This window comes from Schistocerca nitens, chromosome 2 (genome assembly GCF_023898315.1).
Source record: "Schistocerca nitens isolate TAMUIC-IGC-003100 chromosome 2, iqSchNite1.1, whole genome shotgun sequence".
NCBI classification, from domain to species: Eukaryota; Metazoa; Arthropoda; class Insecta; order Orthoptera; family Acrididae; genus Schistocerca; species Schistocerca nitens.
The window spans coordinates 335,589,925-335,610,355 of NC_064615.1; positions in this window are offsets into that span (position 1 = coordinate 335,589,925).

A 20,431-nucleotide genomic window follows, 5' to 3' on the forward strand; every position below is an offset into this window, starting at 1 on the left:
AATTTATCAGGTTTAATTATTTCACAGGGCCGAAGGTCAGCGCTGCTGCCCCTATAAAATTTATCAGGTTTAATTATTTGTGTTGAGATGTTACATTCAGTTCATGGTTCATTATTCAATTAACAATATTGTGGGTTTAATGATCAATCATCATTCCGTAATTTTTGTGGGGAGGTTACAACGTACATTTATGTTGTACTATGTTTAGTTAGTTCTGCAAAACAGGCACCGTTACTGACGAGACATATTCCTGCTGTTCTGTTTCTTTGACATTTCAATAATCGTTCACTTTGTTGACATGCACAACATGTGCTTCTTTTCTCATAGCACACGTTAATGGACTAACGAAGAACACAAAAGTATTCGGCCACTGTTATATTATATTTTTACTTCATTATATATAGGCATCACATATTACAGGAGTAGTCTTCGCACAAAATGGTATAGGACTATGTAATAAATAACAGAACAGCATTTTCTCATTTGCATACTTAACTCAAACAACATAAACAATAATACATAAAGAAACATGCCCACTATCATAGCCACAAAAGTTTTCGGGTGGCAAGTATAACAATCACAACCTTGTATATTTGAATACCTTTTATGCAGTCCTTTTTGCTTAATCACTTGTTTTAAGCGTTTAGGCTTGCTGTGAACGAGCTTTCACGTATAATCAGGACTTATTTGTCACCATTCTTCCAGTATTCGTTCCTTTAGAGCTTGTTTTGATGTCACTGGCGTTTGTCGTACTTTTCGCTTCAATTCACTCCAAAGATTTTCTATTGGGTTCAAGTCTGGACTCTGAGGAAGGGTATCCAAAACCTTAGGGCAATTATACAGGGTCCATAGTCTCACAATACCTGTTTTATGCTTCGGATCATTGTCTTGATACAATTTGAACTTCCTAGAAACTTGTAGCACTTTGCGGTAAGTTCTCTTTTAGGATGTTCAGATATTTACGTTTGTCCTTTGTACCTTCAATGAATGCTAAGTTGCCTACCCAAATGACGACATGGAACCCCAAATCACAACACCTCCACCACCGTGTTGTTTCGAGGTATTTATTTATTTTTTACTTCTTTCTTTATTTACTTCACGTGATATGATTAGGGCCATCAGGTCATCTCACAATAGGACCAGCGTTTCATACAGCACCTTCTATACATCCAGTTACCTAATAAATGACAATTTAAATCTGACAAATGGTATTGAAATGATTTGAGTGTCTATAGTGACAATGTTAGTAATGCTGACTATGAACTAAAAAAGTCAGTGCTGACAGCGCTTGTTCTATTGCAGCTGGTGCCTCTAATACCGATAATAGCAATAATAATAATAACAATAATGATAGTGGAGATATAAAGAGAATTTATAGGTGCACAAAATAGATATTTTCTGATACAGCGAGTTATGAGGAAACGAACTTTATGGAGATTCCATCAGCTACGAATATTGGGAAATGAAGAATATCTGGCTGAAAAGAAGGGTGTACAAGGGTAACGGGTGCATATAGAGACGATGGTGATCCGTTCTGTTGGCTTACTAGGCATGTCGTTAACTGTCTTTTGAAGCTGGAGATGTTATTCAGTTTTCTAATACGAGGGTCGTTCAATAAGTAATGTCCCACATGTTTTCAAAAAGCAATTAATATACACACGCCCTTGTTGCTGCTTCACATTTGATGCTTGTTTTGTGCGCCGGTGAAGTTTTGAACCTTTCTGGCAGATGGCACAGCCGTAGTACAGCGTCAAAATGGCATCTACATAAGACTCACGTTATAAGCAGCGTGCTGTTACGGAATTTTTGCGTCCAGAAAAAGAAACCGTGCTGAACATCCGTAAACGTTTGTGTGCAGTGTATGGGGATGCTGCAGTTGATAGGAGTACAGTTGGGTGATGGGTAAAGAAAGTTGCAGCCTCAAGAAATGAATAAACAGAGCTCCATAATCAGCCACTTTCGGGACTTTCTATCACAGCCAGACATGCTGCTCCAGACATGCTGAATCGTGCGGATGCCTTTATTCGCGCCGACCGGCGCATCCAACTCGACAATTGGCTCTACAGTTGTCGGTCAACATTGTAAGTGCGTCTGCAGTGATCGACACTCTCGGATATTGATAGAGGTGCTCACGATGGTTTCCACGAATGCTCACAGTGGACCACAAGATTCAAAGAAAGGCCATTTCACCTGAATTATTGGATTGTTTTGAGACCGATGGAGAGGCGCTGCTGTCACGGATCGCAACGGGCGACGAAAGCTGTGTGCACCACTTTGCTCCGGAAACAAACAGGCAGTGCATGGATTGGCATCATCCTAATTCACGCGAAAAGAAGAAATACAAGACAACCCCCTCTGAAGGAAAAGTCATGGTGACTGTCTTTTGGGATTGTGATGGCGTGATTCTCGTGAATATATGATGCCACGAGGATCAACCATCAATTCAGAGGAATACTTGAAGACTCTGAATAAACTCAAGAACCGTTTTCGACGTGTTCGATCGGACAAGAGTCCAGCAGAAATCTCGCTCCAACACGATAATGCACGCCCACACACAAGTCTGAGAACCCGGGAACACATCGTCAAATTGGGTTGGACATCATTGCCGCATCCACCATATAGTCCAGACCTGGCACCCACGGACTTCCATCTCTTGGGCCGCTTAAAGATTCTCTACGATGGACACGCTTTGGAGATGACGGGAGTGTCAGTCATGCAGTGAAAACATTGTTGCGCCTACAGGACAAGAGATTTTACCAGCAGGGAATATATGCTTGTCCACAACGTTGCCGTGCGGCCACAGAACGTAATGGAGACTACCTAGAAAAACAGGACATGAACAAGACATGTTGATGTATATTCACACCAAGTTCTGACTCTTAACAATAAATATGTTCTGAGAAAAAATGTGAGCTATTACTTATTGAATGACCCTCGTATAATGAGGGACGTTAATCCCGAGTCAGGTTCCTGCCACTGACAAGAGCTTCGGAAAGTGACTGAAAGTTGGAATGGGAGAGGTTGGATTTTGCTCTGATGGGAACAGCTTTTTTTCCCATGTTTTTGAGACAAAAGAGTTAAGATGAGAAGAGATATGAGGTACGGTGTTCATTAATAAGACAGTAGAGTAGACAGAAAGTGTGGAAATCTCTGAGCTTGTCTCCACGCAGCTAGGACAACTGTGCATGTTGAAACTTCCCCTTTAGAAAAATTTATACACGACTGTGCTTAACCTGACACACAATATTTTTTAGCGCAACGCAATCTGACTTTCAATAATCTCTACAAGAGAACGGCCCTGACTAACATTAACCTGTACTTTTCACAAATCACTTACCTCACAAAAATCTTGGTTACTCCCCCTACTGCAATAGAGCAAGCGCCACTACTGCCAGCTAAATAAAAGATTCAAACTATGGAAGGCACTAACTACTGATAGGGATAGTTAGCAAATGAAAGATATTAATAGAGAACAAACAATGTATTTACCTTGATATCATCATATATACACTCCTGGAAATGGAAAAAAGAACACATTCACACCGGTGTGTCAGACCCACCATACTTGCTCCGGACACTGCGAGAGGGCTGTACAAGCAATGATCACACGCACGGCACAGCGGACACACCAGGAACCGCGGTGTTGGCCGTCGAATGGCGCTATCTGCGCAGCATTTGTGCACCGCCGCCGTCAGTGTCAGCCAGTTTGCCGTGGCATACGGAGCTCCATCGCAGTCTTTAACACTGGTAGCATGCCGCGACAGCGTGGACGTGAACCGTATGTGCAGTTGACGGACTTTGAGCGAGGGCGTATAGTGGGCATGCGGGAGGCCGGGTGGACGTACCGCCGAATTGCTCAACACGTGGGGCGTGAGGTCTCCACAGTACATCGATGTTCTCGCCAGTGGTCGGCGGAAGGTGCACGTGCCCGTCGACCTGGGACCGGACCGCAGCGACGCACGGATGCACACCAAGACTGTAGGATCCTACGCAGTGCCGTAGGGGACCGCACCGCCACTTCCCAGCAAATTAGGGACACTGTTGCTCCTGGGGTATCGGCGAGGACCATTCGCAACCGTCTCCATGAAGCTGGGCTACGGTCCCGCACACCGTTACGCCGTCTTCCGCTCACGCCCCAACATCGTGCAGCCCGCCTCCAGTGGTGTCGCGACAGGCGTGAATGGAGGGACGAATGGAGACGTGTCGTCTTCAGCGATGAGAGTCGCTTCTGCCTTGGTGCCAATGATGGTCGTATGCGTGTTTGGCGCCGTGCAGGTGAGCGCCACAATCAGGACTGCATACGACCGAGGCACACAGGGCCAACACCCGGCATCATGGTGTGGGGAGCGATCTCCTACACTGGCCGTACACCACTGGTGATCGTCGAGGGGACACTGAATAGTGCACGGTACATCCAAACCGTCATCGAACCCATCGTTCTACCATTCCTAGACCGGCAAGGGAACTTGCTGTTCCAACAGGACAATGCACGTCCGCATGTATCCCGTGCCACCCAACGTGCTCTAGAAGGTGTAAGTCAACTACCCTGGCCAGCAAGATCTCCGGATCTGTCCCCCATTGAGCATGTTTGGGACTGGGTGAAGCGTCGTCTCACGCGGTCTGCACGTCCAGCACGAACGCTGGTCCAACTGAGGCGCCAGGTGGAAATGGCATGGCAAGCCGTTCCACAGGACTACATCCAGCATCTCTACGATCGTCTCCATGGGAGAATAGCAGCCTGCATTGCTGCGAAAGGTGGATATACACTGTACTAGTGCCGACATTGTGCATGCTCTGTTGCCTGTGTCTATGTGCCTGTGGTTCTGTCAGTGTGATCATGTGATGTATCTGACCCCAGGAATGTGTCAATAAAGTTTCCCCTTCCTGGGACAATGAATTCACGGTGTTCTTATTTCAATTTCCAGGAGTGTATATATTTATATAGCAGTTCAAGACAAATTTCAAAACTCCGCCATCTCTCTCCCCACATCCACCACTGCTGGCGGCTCACCTCCAACTGAGCAACGCTACGCGCTGTTCACAGCCAGCTGCCTAACACTACAATGGCGAGTATTACAACAATGCAAAGCAGCCACAGACTGCACACAGCACAGCCAGTGATTTTCATACAGAGGTGGCGTTACCAATAAAAAAACCTAAACAGCCTACTTACATAGCCCCCATGCTCCCCACAAAAAATTTTACAAATTGGTTTGGGCACTGGGCAATACATATTTGTTAAAATTTTTCATAATCGTAATTACAATAACAAAGAAATCAAATGCACACACTTATTGATACAATGTTGGTCAAAAGCTAAAATTTTCTCACAGTCCATAAAGACAGTCCTGATCATTCATCATATTGCAGTGTTTTTCTCAAAGTCTGAGCAGTAAAAGAAAATGCACACGGAAGTAGTGGATTTCCATGCAGTCTTGAAGAAGTAGCGTTGTCCTTCCAACGGAAAGACAGTGCTGACTCTTGACATGCTGACAGGTAATGAGCCACAACAAAGCAAACCCACAGTGGAGTCAATCGAAGTTTTGAAGAATATCGTTTGGTAGGTCATCACAGAGCAGACCCACTGTAGTCCTGGTAGAGATTACGGTATTGGTGGGAGACCAGAGGTGCAGACCCACTGCAGTCCTTGTAGAAATAATGGTACTGGTGAGTCATCAAAGGTGTAGACCCACTGTAGTCCTTGTAGAAATAATAGTATTGGTGGGTGATCAAAGATGCAGACCCACTGTAGTCCATGTAGAGATGGCCAGCAGCCATCTGTTGTGACTGTGCAGGTGCACAATCACCATTGAAGAGTCTTGCGGATAATATAGCAAGTCCATAACCACCATTTGTGCACTCACAAAGTTTTTTGGAATTGTCCTTAGAACCAGCAATGCTGTTATCCAGTCCCTTGCTGAATCATTAACACACGTGCAAACACTATCAGTCCCTACTTCTCACATATTGTCCATATACTATGACCAACAGAAACGTGTGCAGTGAAATGTAACTTACAAGTTACTTAATTTGATGACCTGGTGTCAATTACAATTTTATAACATAAGAATACAATTACAAAGGTACAAAATACATCATTAAAGAACATAACAATACAGATAAAATTTGTAGTAATACAGGCATTACAACAGAATAGAAATAAACATATACATCAGTGTTACAGGAATTATGACATAAGTACATACATAAAAGATCAGAATAATTATTGAAACATCGACTTCACACATGAGCATTAAAACAAAACAGAATAAATAATGTCTAAGCACCTTTACAAAGTAAATAACATACTGTAAATGCAAATTATATTTGAGGATAACAGTATTCCTCATCATAGTGAATGTAGCTTAGTACTAGAAAAATTCTACAACATAAGTCTTATCAGATAAACATATAAATACAGGAAAAACATAAATACCCAAAGGTACACAAACATATAGCGGAATAATACAAGGAGAGGACAGGGTTTGTTTTACTGCAGTATTTTGCAAACAAAACTTTCTTTACTTCTCGGAGATCTCCCTTCATTCATCATTATTCCCAAAAAGTCCTATTTATACCTCTTTTCTGCATTCTAACCATATTTCTTTCAAAATAATTATGGCTCATTGTACAATATTCGTTTTGGCCTAAATCGTTTTCATATAACTTTCAATGCATTCTTTCCCTATTCTCCATAGTTAGGTTCTTATATAGTCTACCCCTCTTAAGCTAACTTAAATCTACTGAGCTCAGATGCTAAACTAAGGGACGAGGCAATGCAGCAGCACAAAACAATTAACACAAACAGCAATGATCAAAAAGACAAATGGCGAAGCAAGCAGCATAAATTACAACTAATATAAGGCAATTAGCAGCAAACAAGAAAAATAAATCTGGCTTAGCAGAATAACACAAATTAAAATTCAGTAGCACTATTCCTGGCAAACAGCATAACTTGTACCTAAACTTGACAAAGTTCAAGCAGAAAAAGTATTACACTAAAAATGGCCATGTCTAATACCTATGTCACATCTTAACACTAGAGTGATGCATCACGAGAACTTACTCTAGCAGATAAGTTACCAAATCGTAAAGAAATTATTTATGCAATTCCTGTGAAGGGAAATGTCTATTTATGTGCCATCGTTTTCTTGGAAGTAGATCACAAAACTATTATTTACTGGATCTGTAGACAGAAAATATTTATATTAGTACATCTATAAAATTTTATTTTAACCAATGCTGCAGTGCAGCTAGAAACTAGATATTAAACAAAATGAGTAAACACATACATAAAGCAAGCCATATGGCATTTCTCTCAATTAGCAAGACAATAGCCATGAAATGTTTCTCATCGTTTCATTAGGCATTTTAGGAAATATCATAAATTAAGAGCTCCACAGTGTAATCATATGTTTTCAAGTTCGACCGTGTCGTTTTTGCGATGCTTTCTACAAAGGAACGTCAATAGCGAGGATAATGGGCTCCCTTTTTTTTCTACCTGTGCCGCTGAAAAGGGCTCGCAATAATGGCTTTTTCTCCAGGCGTCTGACACAGCTGGGTGCCCGCGACGCATTACGTGCAGGTGGTCACTTAACTTTCGTACGGAAATATTTACGACAGCAGTTTCCGATACAGTGACAGTCTCATATAAAAATATTTCACAGGTCAAGAATTTGCGTTACAAATCTGTAGAAACAAAATCCTATTGATATAACAGAGTCCAAAAAAATTTTCGTCGGCATTGTGATACATTCTCGCATTTACACACATTTCATAACTCTTAAAGTACGATTCTTGGTTTCCAACATCCTTTTCCACACTAATTATTCCTTACCTTATTCGTCGACACTTCTACAATATTTCATCGTAACAGATATGTAGCATAATCAAATAACTCATATAGCATCAGCTTACTGATCATAAACATACTGCAACAGCATAATACACATAGTCATCGTAATAATATCATAACACCTCAGTCAATTCTCAAAAACGTCGTAGCTTTCTGCAATAATTTCAAACCCAAAAAAATTCTCTGCTCATGTCAAAAGTGTCATCTGCCTCAAACGTACTTTAAAAATCATGATCCCATACCAAATATATCATTCAAAGCTCTCATAGTATCACAATGGTTCCGAAAAAATATGAGCATTTCACAAAGTACAGACAAAATACAATTTCATAAGTGTGAAGTTATCCAACGGTGTAATTACGTAAACATGTGTCACTGACGTAGTAAAAAAAAAATGTTTGTCTCTCAGTTAAATGATCTGATAGCTGTGTAATACTGTGTTGGAGAAATATGGTACCGATGTGTAAAGTTGTATAAGCAAATACCATATTAGCTAGGGCTCCTTGTGCTTGCCAAACACATGATACACAAAGTAAGTGTGTACCCCCCTGAGGATTATTGTAATTATACCCTCAGGTGTTACAGATTACACCAATAGAATGAAATGTATCACGGAAAACTTTCTTTGTAATTAAAAAATCTTTAAAAATAAATGTTTTAAGTATAAAATTAATCACTCAAATACGTGTACTGTAGCGCTAAACTGTGCGTCTTGTAACATAATCTCTGTGGAAGTGTCGTAGTTATTGTCCTCCGAAAGCTAAGTTCTGCAGAAGTCAATGTACTTACCTCATGATAAACAAAGTGAAATGCTTTGCGTATAGATATCGTAGTTATTATGCTTATTGGCGTGATGAAGAAAGTACTGTACAGTAACGTATTGTTGTGCCACGAAAAAGGCTGTTTCATTGTTGCTATACCACAAAAGTTACTACTAAAACATGTTTTTCTTAACAGAAGAATTCAGAAAACTGTGCAGATATAAAACAGATACACCGCAAAAGCAACATAGTAAATTGTCACTCATTAGTAGTGTCGTGATAAAACCGTGTAGTTGTCACATAAATTCCAGAATGTAATTTCAAGTAAACCAAAATGTTGCATTAAAATCTCATTAGCAGTGCCGGTACATGTTCGAAGTATGTAAGCCTGATAGTCGTTACGTAATCCTGCAGCTAACAAGCAAGAATGTACAAATAACAACACTGTGTCGTCTGTTCACTATAACAATGCAATCGTAATTTCTGTTTAAATACGTTCTCTTGGTTCTTGACTGGATATTTAACTTCAAACATTGTTGCATGTTAACAGATTCTAAGTCTGACAAGCATACTAGTAATGTAAAGTGAAAAGTTTTATAGCAAAGACAAAGTTAAAAAGCAGATTATCTTTCAATAAACGGTTTTACATGTGAAATGTGGTGTAAACCTTTACTCTACCTAGTGCACAGAGTCTCAACTTCAAAGCAATTATCATGTTGTATACATCGGTAAAGAATGCTAAAATTTTTCTCAAGGCTAGTGTCTTTGTTATTTTTCTCTGAGCCAGCAGGCGCACGCGGCTCCCTGCAGTGCGAGTCATTGTCTGTCTCTTTGTTGGCGCGCATCGTTATTGGGATTAGGAGACCTAACTTCTACAAATTCGCCTTGCCGAGAGGGCCCAGCTCTGTTAGAATCCCGCCAGTTCTGATGAAATTCAGGTCTGTCGTTATGATCATCTCGTCTGTCGTCATGTCGGTAGATTTCGTAATTTCTTTCTTGTCGGTCATGTGGTGGAGAATAATTTCTTCCTGAATCGTACCTGCTCGCTGAACTGTTGCGTCTGAAGTTATTCTGTCTCCCTTGATAATAATTGTTTTGGTTCCCATATTGTCTGTTTCTAAGGTAATCTCTGTCACATTCATTACTACGGAAATGCGATCTTTCCCTGTAACTATTATTACTCCGCCAGTGGTTGTCATATGGGTGGTGTCTGTTTTGGTCACGATTTGTGTTGTGAGAATAGCCTTGTCGTGTTCAGTTATTACTTCTTTCATCACGGAATTGCGACGGATGTGACCTGTAATTGTTGTGTTCCTGGTTTCGCGTTCCTCGATTGTCAGTGTCAATTTCTAATTCTTGTAAGAGTCCCTGAAATGCTTCGATGTAGTCTTTGCAACGTCCTGCCAAAATAATATGTCGTAAATGTTCAGGTAATTTGATTAAGCAAATGCGGATGAGTTCTGAGGGGCTATATGGGTTTGACAGGTACTGATTCTTGTGCAACGTGTCTTCAAAATATTTCACAAGACTGGAGAATTCAGATTGTTCGAAATGTTTCATCATTATGATGCCATGTTTTACTCGGTCTTGTGTGGCTTGAGACCAATATGCTGAGAGGAAGGCATGGTAAAATTCTCCTTCACTGTCGCAATCGTGAATGACCGATCGCATTCTTACAGCTGGTTCATTCTCTAAGTAGCCACACATAAATTCTAATCTGTGTTCTAACGACCAGTTGGGAGGAAAACAATGAGAGAATTGATGGAGCCATGCTTGTGGATGGAAGTCGTTGCCAGAATTCTTAAATGTTTTGAATTTACGTGTAGTAATGAACAGCTTATAGTCAAAATCATCATGTCGGCAAGTCCATGTCGGTCATTGTTACGTCGTTTCGGCGGTTCCATCTCAAAATTCGGTGTACCTTGCCAATTTCTTTCATAATTTCCGAAGTGCCCTGTGTTGTTATTTTGTGTCTGTTCCGTATTTCTATGTCCCTCTTCCCGTACTGGAGCGCGAGTGTCCTCTGAAATATGTAATTCTTGTATTACTTGTGCCAAATGATCTTGTACTTCCCGGATTTCTCTTTTGTACTGTGTATTGATTTGATTTTGATTTTGTTTGAATTTTCTAATTTGTTCATACTCTTCTGTGTCAGTGAAGGCTACAGGTCTTGTGTCATTCAGATCATCATCTACCTTTGTAGATAAGTTACTGACCTGATCCGAAAGTTCGGCTACTTTCTCCGATAGTGAACACATTTCCTTAGTGTTTTTTTCTGAACCAAGTTTCAGAGTGTCCATTTGTGTTGAAATCGAATCTACTGTGTCCTTCAAGTTTTCCTGAGTTTTTGCAAGTTGCGTAACCGAATCGGTAGATGCAACTGAGTCAAATTTAGCTTGCAAGGTCTCATGATTTTCATGAACAGTAGTTTGCAGTTCTTTTATGGCTGCTTCGTGATTCTGTAGTGCATTTTCATGACGCGAAAAAATAGGTTGGAAATGCTCACAAATTTGTGTTTTTACGTCATTACAGACTTTTTGACATTTCGATTCAATGTGATGTAACTCAGTAGTTAAATCCTCACGTGTTTGTTCAAGAGTTTGCTCCAATGAGTCTAACTTTTTAAGATTTTGTTCCATTGTGTCTAACTTTTGAAGATTTTGTCCCATTTGTTGCATTAATTGCAATAATAATGTATTAGTGTCTGGAATCTGTTTCTCTATGCTTTTTTGCAGTGCATTTTCACCGGCAATATTCACATTTTGACAAGCAGAAAATGTATCTTGATTCATTTGAGAAAACGGTGAGGACCCAAAACCTGAGTCTACAGTATTTGCGAGATCGTGTCGTGTCATTTCGGCTTCCTGAGGCGAGCTATTGCCGACCGATCGATCGATAATGCTTCCATGTTCACTACTTGTTTCATTGTCTACGCCATTATTTGACGCCCGCTCCATTTCCCTATGCACAGTTACCAAATTACTACTTTGAATGTCTGTTAATTCATTACACAGTGGTGCTGATAAGCTACGCTCGTCGTCACTATTATTTCTCAGTTTACTTTGTAGCCTAGTGTTACGTTTTTCACACGCCATTATTGTCACAATATTTCACACGATAACACAGAAAAGCACAATTTGAAGAGCAAAAACAAGAGAACACATTAATATAGCACTGAAAATAATATCTAGTTAATTGCAGCTGCGAAATACTTGGTGCAAATCTACATGCATGCCACAACTGTTTTACTGTACAACAATGAAAAACTACAACTACAAAGGAGATTTTCTTTACAATTACGCGCTAGCAATAAACAAAAGCTACACTAATTACACAAACTACAAGAAAAAAAATCAGAAGATTCCAGTGAGGTGTCCTCGGCTAACGGTCGACATATGAAACGTCCCCTTTAGAAAAATTTATACACGACTGTGCTTAACCTGACACACAATATTTTTTAGCGCAACGCAATCTGACTTTCAATAATCTCTACAAGAGAACGGCCCTGACTAACATTAACCTGTACTTTTCACAAATCACTTACCTCACAAAAATCTTGGTTACTCCCCCTACTGCAATACAGCAAGCGCCACTACTGCCAGCTAAATAAAAGATTCAAACTATGGAAGGCACTAACTACTGATAGGGATAATTAGCAAATGAAAGATATTAATAGAGAACAAACAATGTATTTACCTTGATATCATATATATATATATATATATATATATATATATATATATATATATATATATAGCAGTTCAAGACAAATTTCAAAACTCCGCCATCTCTCTCCCCACATCCACCACTGCTGGCGGCTCACCTCCAACTGAGCAACGCTACGCGCTGTTCACAGCCAGCTGCCTAACACCACAATGGCGAGTATTACAACAATGCAAAGCAGCCACAGACTGCACACAGCTCAGCCAGTGATTTTCATACAGAGGTGGCGTTACCAATAAAAAAACCTAAACAGCCTACTTACAATGTGATGGTGAAAAATCATCAAAAAGTCGAACATCACAGATGTAACTAATACAGGCATTGATAACCAGTTTCAAGAACTATTAACTTTTTAGAGAAAGGCCTTGCAGGATAACATCTCTGTAATAAATAGTTGGAAGTGCCAGTGTCTATACAAGTTTCTTTTTCAGGTCAAGACGGAAGAGCATTTTACATTTTTGTAGGGCATGAGGAGATGCTGTGCCTTCTTTCACATTGCAGTTACGTTCTCAATCCAATTTAGATTTTCATCTATTATTACTCATAGACTCTTTGCTGAGGGAGAGTTGATATTTGCCCTATTCTTCCTGCACTGTCCAAGGCCTTAGAATATACAGCCCATGAGCAGGCACCTTACTAGAGCAATAGCAATCAGATCTATCTAACTATCGCAGCACATCATTTGCCTTAATGAAGGTAACAGATGACCTGCAGCTTGCCATGGATATACAAGAGGGTACTATCACGTGATGCTTAGACTTCAGGTCTACTTTCTGCCTGTGTCCGACCAGCGTCCTTTAAGACTGCAGCCCTTTCTGTGTTTCACCGAAACCTTCTAACCTAAAAAACCGCCCAGTCGACACCACATAGCCCCCGCTACCTGGGTAGTTGTGCCGGCCGCGGTGGTCTCGCGGTTCTAGGCGCGCAGTCCGGAACCGTGCGACTGCTACGGTCGCAGGTTCGAATCCTACCTCGGGCATGGCTGTGTGTGATGTCCTTAGGTTAGTTAGGTTTAAGTAGTTCTAAGTTCTCGGGGACTGATGACCACAGATGTTAAGTCCCATAGTGCTCAGAGCCATTTGAACCACATTACAACAACAGAAATTCTTCTACGGAACGAAAGGAGTTCTTCAGTTTGTTTTCAAAATTTGCTTTTGTGTCTGTCAGACATTTTATGTCATACGATAAGTTATTAAAAACTTAAGTTGCGGTGTTGTGCAGCCAATTTTGTGTTAAAGCCAACCTTAACGTGGAGTAACGAATGTCATTTTTCGTTCTAGTACTGTAATGGAATAAATCATGGTTACTTCTTAACTGCAGTGGATTATTTACAATAAATAGATTTAATGGCGGAAAAAATATACTGTGAAGCAGTAGTCAGAATCCTCAACTCCTTAAACAGATGTCTAAAAGATGATTGTGTGTGAGCACCACATATTATCTTACAGCACGTTTTGAGCAATGAACACTTTCTTTCTTAAAGATGAATTACCCCAGAACATTGTTCCGTAAGACATAACTGACTGAAGATATGCAATATGTCAACTTATACCGATTTGCGTCTCTCCAAGATTTGCAGTGATTTTAAGTCCAAATGTGGCTGAACTGTGGTGCACTCAGGCTCGTGATGCCAACTGAGGAGCTACTCGACCGAATAGTAGCGGCTCCGGTCAAAGAATACCATCACAACGACCGGGAGAGCGGTGTGCTGACTACACGCCCCTCCTATCCACATCATCAACTGAGGATGACACGGCGGTCAGACGGTCCCGGGGCCACTTGTGGCCTGAAGATGGAGTGCTATTGTGCGTGGCTGAACTAAGTTGCTGTAGGAGTTCCAAAATGTGGGTTTTCCAAATTAAATTGTCATCAGTATGGACACCTAAGAATTTTGAAATTTCCGCCCTATTTATCACTTCATAACCATGTGGTACACTTTATCATTGGTGTAGTACCTCTCAAATTCCTTAAACTGACGATAACAAATAGATGTCGCGGGGTTGCATTAGTGGAGGGAATCACTTTAATACTGCACGATCGCGATCCTTATCCGTCTTTAGAAATCTCAAAGTATAATTATCAGTTTGTTTGTCCTCTTCACGAGTAAATCAACGAAAGAAATTTGTTCTCTTGTCCATAAAGTTTCATCACTTCAAATACAATATATTGAACATTATCTCGTGTTTTGGTGGTGTAATAAATGGAAAAAAAGTAAAGCTTCTGCATAGGAACTAGGACTGCATGATATTAGGGTTTCCATTCTGTACTCTTTCTGTAGCACCAAACAATGCCTGGAACGTACGGTAACATAAATGCCTTTAGCTTTGCACAACCCGCCTAAGAAATGTTATTTTTAATGAAATGCGTTGTCATCTGCAGTTCTAGTATCTGCCACTTCCATTTCTGTCGAGCCGTGCATATACCATAAATTTGGAAGAGTAGACGTAGTTACCTTGTACGACGATTTCTGGATGCTGTGCCAGCTGAAGAGCAACCACGGCATTTCAACAGAAAAACCGTCCCCCTTCCCCCCCCCCCCCCCCCCCCTGCTGGTTTGGCAGGTAGGGAAAGAATCGGCCTCTGGTGCCAGATCCATGTAGAGGAGGATGAATGCTGGGTATATCCATTCACTGAGCTGTGTCCATTTCTTGTAGTGATTTTATCAGCCAGGTTTATTCTGTAAAAATTTTCTGCTAAGAATATTCCGCAAAACGTTTCTCTAGTTTAAAGATGATTTGGTAAACAACACGGCCAGTTTTTGGAGCAATTCATAAAAACTTTCTACTAGTGACAGCGATCTTGAAAGTTTTCTAAAATACGAGGGCGGTCCCTGGGAATGACTATCACACGTTTCAGCCACATGTTCGGCACCTAGCCTAGCATTTATTCCATTTTTTTTTCTTTTTATGTTCACATCCTTGAAACCAGGCACCTAATATAAAAAAATATGGATTGGCTAGAGTATTGTGACGTAAAATTCTTAGACACACGTTTCTGGAAGATCAGTACTCCTTCCAATCAGTACACCAGACTGGAAGGGCTATATTTTTCCTATGGTGGTGGGACTGAAGCGGCGTCTCCTTAATTTTTCATTGACGAAAGAATGTTATTTTCTGATTGGCTGCTTGAGACGCGCGTGATGTCCACAAAACTGACACGGTCTGTGATTTTAGTGTAGATACACTGTGGGTTCTAATCGCAGCTGAGACACTCTTTGGTCAGCAGTCTCCAGGTGGAGGTTTTTCGCCTAGCATACTCCTGGCTCCAACCTCTAGTATCATTTCTCACTCCCTTTATTAGCGAGGGAGTTTCGCAGGGTGCCCACAGTATTGTTTCACTTTTGTGTTTTCCTGTAGCAGGTCTCATCCTGAATATTCTATCTATGCGGATTGTCATCAGATGTGTTAGATATATTATTTCGCGATGGGTCTTCCGTAGTGTATATGCCTATTTCTGGTGTTAGAATAACGTACTCCCATTTAAAACTATGCATTCATGTTCCCTACATCTTCGTATTTGTCTATCACCGTTATGATTTAGTTACTTCCTCTACATAATGCGCTACAACAACTGTGCTTGTGCAGTCAACCGTACTGTTTATATCAGGTAATAGTAACTTAATGAGGTTCGGTATTTTATCCAAGATTTCGTCAAGCTCATCCTTATTGTTGCAAAAATGGTTCAAATGTCTCTGAGCACTATGGGACTTAACTGCTGAGGTCATCAGTCCCCTAGAACTTAGAACTATTTAAACCTAACTAACCTAAGGACATCACACACATCCATGCCCGAGGCAGGATTCGAACCTGCGACCGTAGCTGTCGCGCGGTTCCGGACTGTAGCGCTTAGAACTGCTTGGCCACTCCGGCCGGCCTCTTGTTGCAAAGTTCATTGTAATTTACTGCACATGTCCCTACTATAGAAGTAGGTTGACTATACATCTTGTGGTCCAGCTTCTATATTTCTATTACTGCCACTTGCTTGGCCCATTTCGCTTAAATCAGTATTGAGATCCAACTTTTTGGTGTTTGCTTTTTGGTACACCACTCCAGAAATTTATCTTAGTTTCCCTGAGTACAGCCACCTCCAGATCCAACCATTCAACCTCATTCGGCACTTCAGCTTGTTCTGTTCTTAAATGTCGGATATATCGTGTACATGTAGCAACAGTCCTTTTACATAGCCGTTGTCGTATTCCTTTTGATCCACCCAAAATCTGAGGGTTATACTGGTCGGTTTTTGCGGTGTGAAACTTTTTCCACGTAATTGCGTCAGCCCATAGCCACAACCGGCAGCTTGGAGGACGATATAATTTGGTATCGAGGTGTCATTTCCGTAGTTGGTTCAAATGGCTCTGAGCACTATGGGACTCAACATCTGAGGTCATCAGTCCCCTAGACTTAGAACTACTTAAACCTAAGGACATGACACACATCCATGCCCGAGGCAGGATTCGAACCTGCGACCGTAGCAGCAGCGCGGTTCCGGACTGGAGCGCCTAGAAGCGCTCGGCCACCGCGGCCGGCCATTTCCGTAGTCTTTGGCAAAACAATGCCGCCGACTACAAGGCAGGAGAAAAGAAAATACATTTTCATTTGACAATTTGAACTCACGAAAGGATGAGGCGCAAATGGTGAAGTAGAAGAGCGCTGAATAGCAACAGAGGAATAGAGGTAATCAAATTAAATGTAGGAGGTTCGACGTAGAGGCAGAGAGCTGAGAGAAGGCAAGTATAGCTTTTTTTCGCGATTTTTACCTAGTAACATAGCAAAAGCTGATGTATGTGAAAGATAATACGAATTCAGTTATCTAAATGTCTTAGAGTTGAAGGAAAATGAGTTGTATATAAGAGTCCTTCTCTGTACTACTCGGCGTAGGTAGAAGACAGCACGTGATCACCGGCACAGCTGGTGACACAGAGAAAGCAGGAAGCAGGAAGCGCACACCGATCTCAGTGAAATTATCAGATAAAGATAATCGTTGAAGTACGATCCACCAGCTTCATAAATCACTTGGACATCAATATTTCAATGCACCATAATTATTAATTGTCTGGATATCACTTCCATCGTTATGTACAAGTAGTGATTTTTAGTAATTGTGTAATAATTTTAAGCATTCAGTGTTCCTAGATATGCCGTAAGACATCGAACCAGCCATTTACATTCAGAAATAAGCATACTCTACGCAGAGAATACTAAGGGAAGACTCAGTGATACTGCAAGCAGCTCCTTATTGCATTACTGGTACGTTTGCTGATTAAAACATTTGTTTAAGAACATGCAGAAAATGTGACCGTTGACATCATGTCATAATAACGCATCATGGTAAGGAACAGTCCCATTAGATTGTTGAGAAATCAAGGAAAGTGTAGTCTGAAGAATATATTGAGAAATTTACCCTCTAATTCTCTGGTAATGCGATGTGCACCATAATGTAACGACTAAACAATATGGTGATGTGATACTATCGGCAGCCAGAAAATCATTAGTGTTCTACAGGAGCTCTTCGTAGGAATAATACCTCAGTTACATGTGCAGATTACTATCTGTTAATCACACCATTACGATTTTGTAGATGTTGGATTGATGCATAAGCTCGTAGCAGTTTTCCTTAAGCTTCATAAACTCGACAGATACACGTAACACAGACTTCAGTAATCAATAATATATTCTCCTTCACTGCTTAGAACATTCTGCGCTGGTGTAACTTTTCGATTCCGCAACTATAGAAATCACGTGGTTTTGAAGTGAAAAACTCGACGAGCGTTATTCGGAGCGCATTCTCATCCGGAAAGTGTGTTCCCTGAAGGTTGTTCGATAGAGAGAGGGAAAGGCGAGAATCTGAGGACTCAAGATAATGTGAATGAGATGGATATGGAATGACTTCCCAGCCCACTTCCCGTATATTGTTTTCTGTCAGTCCAGCAGAATGCGGGCGTGCGTAATCGTTGAGCGACATCACTTCAAGCAGACTTCTTGGTCGTCATTCTTGGATTACATGTGCAAGACGTCTCCGTTGTTGATAGTATATGTCAGCAGTAACGTTTACAAGTCGGGGAATCAATTCGCAGTACACCACACCGCCGCTGTTCCAACAGATGCATAACATTATCTTTTGTGGATGCGCGCAGGTCTTTGTACGGGTAGTTGTTGCTTTCTTTAGGCTCAAGCAGTCCTTTCTTTTCTTTAAGTTAGCATAAACACACCGTTTCTCGTCACTAATAACGATACAGGATAGTAATTGTCGCTCATGTTTGCTAGCGAATTGATGACGAGCAAGCAGAAATACACATATGGCCACCAGCTGATTTTTGTGATTTTGGCTTGGAGCATGCGGTACCCATACATCCGATTTTTGAACATTCCCCATTGCATGCAAATGTTGCACGTTGGTGGAACGGGCTTTTATTGAAGTTTCAAGAACATACCTTCACCGATGAGTCAAGCAGTATATTGCTCCCTCCTACATATATCTCGCGAAGAGACCACGAGGATAAAATCAGAGAGATTAGAGCCCACACAGTGGCATACCGACAATCTTTATTTCCACGAACAATACGAGACTGGAATAGAAGTGAGAATCGATAGAGGTACTCAAATTGCACTCCGACACACGCCGTCAGGTGGCTTCCGGAGTATGGATGTAGATGTAGATGTAGAATGATCGCTGTTCATCACATCTTCCAGTTCTCGAGTACGTTTGCGTGCACCACTGTGGATTAATGCGTTTCAACAATCTCCATGAAACCCCGAAGGTACTGCTGAAGGTGGAAAGTCTCAGTGTCAAAACAGTCGTCCTAAAAATGAGAAAACCATTTTCTAGCCGTGCTTTTCCCAATGGCATTATCCTCATACACGGTGCAAATGTTTCTGGCTACTTCCGCTGCTGTTATTCCCTTGGGTATGTCGGGAACGTTCCAATTTTCCCACTTGGCCGGCCGCTGGTGGCCGAGCGGTTCTGGCGCTACAGTCTGGAACCGCGCGACCGCTACGGCCGCAGGTTCGAATCCTGCCTCGGGCTTGGATGTGTGTGTTGTCCTTAGGTTAGTTAGGTTTAAGTAGTTATAAGTTCTAGGGGACTTATGACCTCAGCAGTTGAGTCCCATAATGCTCAGAGCCATTTAAACCATTTTCCCCACTTCTCACTCCACTTTCTATCGCCCATAGTTTCACTTTCGGCTTCCAGATGACAAAATGACAATATGAAAACTCAAATAGCAACAGTGAACTACAAATAAGAAATAACAAGCGACAACTAAACCCATAACAGCCTGAATACTAACACGCGAAACAAAATCGTAACGAACTTCGGCACCAACCAAGTATTCCCATTTTCTGACTTGACGAGAGAGTTGTGATACTGATGCGAAACCAGCCTTTCAGTTTGTTTGTTTGCTGCATGAAATGCCTGCTGGAGGTAGCCAGAAACTGGACACTATGAGATCAGGAAGCAAATGCGTAAAGGGCGAAAAACAAATTTAATGTAATCTTCTAAATTCACGTTAGCTGTTTTCTTGAATGCTAGGGTAACAGTAAGAATGAGCTCTAGTCTCGTTTCGAGATCTCGACGAACGAGGTATCCGCAACGTTGCTATAAAAGAGAATCTGCGACCAGCATGAGTGAATAGATGCTTTTGTCATGTTAAGTCGCAGCCGACGACGCCGGCCGAGCTACCAGCGCGAGCAACAGAGAGAGAAGAGGAGGAGGAGGTGGGGGAGGAGGGCAGAGCAGAGGGTGACCCCGTGACCCGGCAGCGGCGGCGCTAACAGGTCCGCCCCGGTCGGCAGGAAGCGGACGGCCGCGCCCCCACTCTGCCCCGCTGACAGTTACGGCTCCGGAGATAGCCGAGCGTTCCGGCGTTCCTGGAAAACTGGCCGCTCTCCAGCTGTGGGTGTGACACAAACATCCACTATCTGCACCCGCTTCAGCAAGCGTGCAATTCAGTTTTTTCTTCGGACTTCCGCCGATTCTTTGCTTCTGCGCAAATTGTAGGCTGCCAACCTACTCCTTCATTTTGCAAGCTCGCTCACAAAATGGTCTATCGTTCGAGACTTTCAAACACATAGCCTCAGCCGGCCGGTGTGTCCGG